The following is a 7,501-nucleotide window of genomic DNA, read 5'->3' as shown; positions in this document are numbered from 1 at the left end:
TCAATAAACCTTTTTTCTGTCTCTATTGCAAACGCCTTCTGAGTTACCAGTACTTACACAAATTTTTTTCAATACTGCTCTACAAGTTGCATGTTTAAACTGAAAAGCATTGCTATGATACAAATGGTGTGACAACAATTTACATATTGGTCTCTGTTCATCTTGGTTGTGCTTGGGTTTCTTTTTTTCCTGTCTCCTTTGCTGTTTCTGATTGAAGTCCACTTCACTCAAAAATCCCTAATTCCCCTTTGAAGAGCTGTGGCTGACAATTAAAACAAACCTGAAAATCAAGACACTGGCCCTTCTTAAGGATGCCTGGATACTGGCCTACCTAAAGCCTTGAAGGGTAAAGCTCTTGTTAGAGTCGAGAGCTGTTTGTGAGGAATCAGACTGGCAAAAGAGAACAGGACAGATGTAGTGATGAGGCTGTTGTGAAGTAAGCTCTTGCATTCTGGATTAATTACATTTATTTTGAAAGGCATTATGCTCTCTCACAAGTACTGTAAGTGCTAGTATTATGGCCTGAAGGAGAGCTGCAAGGGTCAATCAAAACCTTCTGCAAAAGGTTGTGCTCAGTCTCAAGAATTACCCTGTGCTACCCCTGCAAGTGGCTGCCAAGTGAAGGCACCAGAAGCCCGACAGATCACCATCAGCCCTATTGTATCCCTTCCTTCAACTGTGCAATTTACTTGTTACCTTGTAAATTACACACAGGGACACTTCCCAGTCATTTTCCTGCAGCCATCATGAGCACTGTTGGTACAATGTGGCAAGGCATCAAAATCCCAGATTCCCCATCATTAATGAAATATCTGGGAGACAGCGTTCTCCTCACTGGGAATGGCTGAGAGACAGAGAACAGTATAAGCTGTGTACTCCATCATTGGGGATAAAGGGATCTTGTAATTCCCTCAGTGACTCCATGTACATATTGAAAAAGAGAACATCAGCTTTAAAGCTCTCCACAGGTAAACACCCAGGAGGTAGAAAACCAGCACCCAGCATGTCTGGAGAAATAAATGGAACCTGTATGCTGCTTTGTCCTTCAGTAGTTTCTGTGACTCATCTGTGGGGCAACACAGCAGAATAAATTTTTGAGAAGGGGAAGAAAATAGTTCAAATCTTTCTGAAAGCCCATTTTGCCATAACACAAAGCAAGGTCAAGAGACAAGGAGAACAAGTTTTTAGGAACTAAATGGCAAGATGACATCATCAGAACCCAAGGGATGTAATCAACAAATAACAGCTATGTTTTCACCAACTGGTAAAACACCACAGCTAGAGAACAGCCCTACCTGGAGCTGCTGGCAGAAAGCACCAGGGGAAATGTTGACTTTTCAGCTCCTCACCCAGTCCCACCAGCAAAGAGGCTGGGGAGCACAAGAAGGACAGCTGAGCCCAACGGGACGGTGGGATGTTCTGCACCACAGCAGCAAGCTCAGCATGTGAATGAGGGGGAAAGCTGGCTGGGGGCTGCTGCTCAGGGACTGGCTGGGCAACTGCAGTCTGCATCACTTGCTTTCTGTGTTCTTCTGTTATTGTTATCTATATTATATACATATCTAATGTCTACTATATTATATTAATATCTATTATCACCATCATATGCCCTATCGAACTGTATCTCAACCCACAAATTTTCATTTTTTTCCCCCTCAGTTCACTTCCCCCACCCACTGGGAAAGAGCAAGCTGTGTGGGGTTAACCTGTCAGCTGCCTGACAGGTTAAACCACAGCAGCAGCCCAGAACAGTGCAGTTATCCTAAAGAAGGTTAATTTATACAGTGTTTGTTTCACTTTGCTGAAATTTTCAGTCAAGAGCAGAAGACGCAGTTCTTCCCTCTGAGTGGGTGACAGCACCCACTCCCAGCACCTGTACAGTTGTGCAGCAGACTTTCATCCCAGTTTACACTTATCAGAAATATTGGGAAGCAGTATCTCCCAATACTTGCAAGGAGTATGCCAAAAAGATACTTCTGAAGCACAAAATATTCTGCATGCATTCTCACTCCTGTTACTGTTTTGAAGAGGCCAAAGTGACAGGTACTGATTCATATTTATTTTCATGCTGCATGCTATGGAGCCAAGTCACGACTTTGATTGCAGAAGATACCTGTTACAATTATAGATAGTACTTCCCACATTATTGTCACACTGCAGAGATGACACTGCTCCACAGAGTAGCTGTGAGAATATAAAGCAAAGCATTTATGTGCACTGCTCATCATCAGTTGTGTTGCTCTGCACGCAGCAGACGTGAGAGCTCGACATGTAAAGTCATGTACGCAGCCCTACTCAAACACCGTGTACTTCTTACATTCATTTGTTTAAACTGTAACAAATGTGTTACAACAGGATCTTACTCCTACACCTTATGGAAATAATGGAAAGAGCTAAAGCAGGATTATGAACTTGAAAATAGTTTTGAAACTCATTTTCAATTACAAAATAACCCAAACCCTCAAAACAAAACCCCAGCCCCAGATAACTTGGATCCAGATCCCCCAGACTCTCCTTGCAATTCACACCTCTCAGGCTCTGGATTTCTTTCAGCTGTCACCTTCCTTTCTGCCTGCACACTTTGCCAAATGCTGTCCCAGGCCACCTCTGAGCAACACATTTCTTACGGTTTCATGTGGAACCTCTAGGCTGTGCTTTCTCCAAATCCATGACACTCTAAAACTCTGGCCACAACACCTAATGTAATGGTGCCAGTAGTGATCAAAAAAACAGGAATGAAACTCCTCATCACCACAGAGGCTGTGAGCCTTCTACCTTCAGCATGTGCATCTGCCTTTTAGTGACCACAGTCACTTCAGTGACTCCAAATGCCCTGGAGTCACATGTGACCCCACGTACACAGGGCCCATCTCCTTGTCTCCAGCTCCTCCCCGCCTGGGAATTTTTATCAACCCACTGGCCCTGGTGCTCACACAGCAGGCTGCAGTGCCACCCCAGGAGGTGCTAAGCACTCCCACATCCCACTGGCTTGGAGGCCCTCAGCACCCATTCAGAGTCCTGCCAAAACATGCCGCTCTGTCCTCAGTGCTAGGAGATGAAGCCTGGCTGTGGCAGAGAGCCCCTTGTGTGCAAGCTGTTGGCTCTTCCTTAAAATACGGCCTGTGGTAAATGCTGCAGATCCAAACAAATCAATCCAAAGGCTGAAGCATATTGAACGCCCTCAAGGGCAGACTGATCAAACACTCAGAGCTGCATGAACAAATCTGGAACCTGCTGAAAGCAGGGATGTAAACAAGTCAGGCAACTGTTCAACTGCTAACACCAAATGAAAAGCAGAGAAACAAGGGTCAAAGAGGTTTAACTAAACTGAGAGGCCCAAATCCCACTGCACACCTAATAAAACAGATAATACTTAGGGAGTTTTCTGGTACTACAGACTGAAAATGTGTGAGTAGTACTGCTCACTGCTCATAATAATATCTATGAAAAATGTTCTGTTAAAATAATAGTAATAATAGTAAACCTTACAGAAAATTACTGTACTTCAAGCAGCTTCAAATATGCTATTGTCTTATTCCAAAATTAAATAAATGCAAAGCAGCACATGTAGAGGAGCAATCTACTGCCTGAAATTGGTTTTTTTAACCTACAGTTAATGTAAGCAATATTGAAGGTTGAAAGACTAAAGATTCTGGGAGTCTAATCTAAACATTGGATTATGCCTCAGGATATTTCATTGCATTTCTCATCTCTCTCCTGCAGAGTGAGTTTGTTTTGCTTGTTTATGTGGGTGTTGAACATCAACTGGAGAAAAAGACATTTAAAAAATAGGACAAATATAATAGAATTTACTTCACACAAAACCTGTAAGAGCCTAGTTAATATTCCAGAAAATCTGTGGGGATTTGAGAAGGCAAACAGATTGAAATAAGGTATTAAGATTAAAACAATAAAAAACAACAGATGGGACCTTGGACATAAATCAAACTCCCCGCAATAAGAAAAATGCAAAATGCACTTCTGTCACATTTTTTAAGGTACAATCTTTAAGAAAAGTTGTCATAGAAATAACATTCAGAGGCTTCAGTTCCTCACTGGCATTAAGATAACACATTTTTGACAAAGAAACTCAGTTCTCAATGCAGCACTTACATGCCTGGCTTGGGAGATGCTCCCACTGCACATTCCTGGCACTCGTAATTACCTGGGAGAAGAACAAGGTTAATTTCTTTAGAAGCCAGTGCCAAGCTCACCTACATGTGACATGTTTCTCCATGCATACAGATCTGTTTTCTGAGCATCTGTTAAAAGTCAGCAGCAACACTAAGCAATAACCCTGTGGTGAGTGTCTAGCTGCTGAAGGAGCAAATGGAGTCTCATTTTCTTCAGTGATGGGACCTGAAACTGGTTTTGGATGGGGATGAGGGAAGAGAATGAGCAGCAGGAAAAGCATGTTGTCTGCCACATTTCAGAATCTTTTTTTCAGTAACACTGAGAGAAGTGGCCTAGTCCACTTAAACAAGAGACAGTATAATCTCCCCCAGGTACCCTACAAGATGCTGAATGATAATTTGCACATGACTCCTCCAATTCAATAATAAAGCTTGCCTACATTTTAGGAAGCAAGGAATTTTTTATTTATCTTTCAAAAACTTAGCATTTTTAGCTCATATTTACAGAGCTTGCAAATATAATAGATTTGTCTGTATTTGTGTTGTGTTTAGACATTAATGCATTTCTGTATTTCTAGTCTCATGTTAGAAGAACATGTGGAAATGACAGAAGAAATTCTTCATTTACAAACATTAAACACTGATTGCTGCAGCAAGGCACCAGCACAATTTCTGTACTGTGAGGACAATGGAATTACACACTATAAAGTATTTGTTTCAAATGTTGACACTATAAATTAATTTGGTAAGTGACAATATTTCTATACTGTAGGTTTTATGACCATGTTGTAGGATGATAAACATCCTGTGTAAGTGATGAATAGGCATGTAACTACAGACACTTAAGAGAACAGAGAGTTCACTCTTTCTGATTCAGGCCTAAAATCTTATTTTGCTTCTACTTGTTCATATAACATTTAGAAAAGATAAAGAGTTGGTGGAAAGCATGTTGGCATGGTTTATTCATGCACTGAGAGGCAGTGACAAAATGATTTTTCTTCTCCCTCCACAGACATATACTAGCTCTGTAGTTAAACTAATTAACTCGAGCAGAGCGTGTGATGAAGCATGAGCATGTGATTCTCCAATTTGGGAAAACACTTACTGGGAAAGAATGGATCAAGCAGAGTTCTGAATCCTCCCTTGCACTCAGCCATGGGTAGCAGGGGAGCTTTTAACTTGTTTGGTCACATCTGAACCAGACATCAATTTGTCTCTGTGGTACCATCCTGTCCTCATGCATTGCCTCTCCCATTCAGCCTGAGTGCCTCCAGGAGAGACAGAGAGCCACCACTGAGAGAGAGGATGTCATCTTGGAGAGGAAGAAAGCACAGGTGGGCAAAGCCCCAGCTCTGCTGCTGTTCACAGCCAAGTGCTCAGACAAGGTGTCAGGCTGATTCTGCTCAGCAGGAGCAGGCAGACATTTCCAGCAGCTGTGGCTGCCATGGCTGAGCTGGTGCTTCATCATGGCCAGCCTGCAGGGTGTCTCCTCCTCGAGGCCCAGCCGAGCTGTGCTGGTTTGTCCCAGCTCCCCCAAGGAGGGGCACCTGCCTCAGGCTGCACGCTGAACAAGAGCTCAGCCAGCAAGAGCTGCTCTCAGCTCTGCCACACGCCAGCACGGAGCCACAGCTCTTCCAGCTGGCATCCCACCAGGGCTCATCCTGCAACAACTCTGCCCTTCCTCCTGCAACAACTCTGCCCTTCCTCCTGCTTCCCTCCCCCCCTTCCCCAGCAGAGTGCAGTTCCTCTGCCTGCCGGCTGCACCCCACCCCAGGACAGGGGAAGGATTCCCAAGGCTGTTGGTTTGCCACAGGAGAACCTGTGAGCCCTTCCTGTGGCTGGCTGCTGAGCTGGGGCTAACACAGTGCCCAAGTCTTCTTGACACTGCTGCTTGCCTCTGCCTGGCTGCAAATACTTCTCATGTCAGTCTCAGTTCACAGATCGTATAAATGGATGGGAACTTCTGCTTGTCTGTGCCTTAAAAGCACATTTCCATCCTCACATAATCACAGGGTGAAGCTCAAACACATGATTTAGTTGCATTCTGGTTTTCCAGAAGCAAACAATAAATAAAGTTAGCCTGCTTAATAGTGATTTTAAGCCAGCCACTTCTGAGGCCTGATTCAGAATTATTATTGGTCCTGTAAGAAAATTCTTGGAATGGAAAAAAAAATACAGGCTCCCAATAAAGTGTTCCCAGCTCAGCAGAGATCAGTCCTGCAGAAAATTCTCTGGTCACCCATGCACACCTTGGCTGCACCAGTACAGCTGATGTGTGCATCAGCAATGCCTACCTCCTGGGCTAGTCACACCTATACCCTGCTACAGTGAGTTGTGCCAGATCTGATGTTTTAACTAATCCAGAGACCTGGAGGTGCTGGAAGTTACTCTTTACAACATCTCTGCAGGGATCGATTATTACCTTTCCAATAAGAGGAAAGAGGGAGTGGGACAAAGGGAGAGAAAGGGAAGGGGATGGAGAAAACAGGTGTAATTTCAATATTACAGCAGACTGGCAAAATACCAGTCACTGCAAAGCACACAGACTGTCAGGAACAAAACCAGGAACAGAGCACAAGCCAATCTCACTCCCCACAGTCCTTTGTGCACAAAAGTAGCTTTAGAAAGCTGTATTTCTAGTCGTTCTGATTAGGAAATCTGATAGCTTGTGCCATGAACTTCTCCCAAAAAAAAGGCTGCAATAGGTGACAGGGGAAAGCAAACAGGCCTGCACCTTTCCTAGGATCTGCTTGCAGGCCTGTTACACTCAGTGGCACAGGTAAAACGAGCTGTACAACCTCTGTACCCTTTTTATCACAACGCCCTACACTATCCTTTCCTGCTAGCACTTGGCAGCAACAACAAAGAAATTAGGCCAAAGACAAATGCTGAGTTCTACAGTGTTGCTGATGCCTGAAACAAGTCTCCCTAGCTTCCCTTCATGCTTTCTCCTTCCTCAAATCCACCTTGTGTACTTGAGGTGCTGCCCACTGGCTTTTGTCCATTATCTGCCCAAGGCACCTGTTTGCTCTCTACTGACTGTGTGTCCTTGTTCTCCAAAGGACTTGATGGACCGTGATAGAGGGTGCTGGAAAGCTCCTGTCCTGTGAATTGAAATGCACCTGGGTCAGTGGTTTCCAACATTTCTCAATATTTGCATCCTTAACATTTTTCCAGTGCTCATGTGAGCCCTGTCTGGAAATGCCATTTGCTCAGACACTGCATAGTAAATACAGACTTGCTTTCCTTAATCACCTCCCACAGACCAGCTGTCCTCAGGCAGCCTCATTTGTTGTCTTTGTAAAAGAGGCATCAGTGATCCCCAAAGCATGACTTCAGCTCAGATCACCATTTGTGGATTTCTCACA

The sequence above is a fragment of the Molothrus ater genome, chromosome 7 (assembly GCF_012460135.2).
Source record: "Molothrus ater isolate BHLD 08-10-18 breed brown headed cowbird chromosome 7, BPBGC_Mater_1.1, whole genome shotgun sequence".
NCBI lineage: Eukaryota > Metazoa > Chordata > Aves > Passeriformes > Icteridae > Molothrus > Molothrus ater.
The sequence above is the reverse complement of the archived record's forward strand: the minus strand, read 5'-3'. Positions refer to the sequence as shown.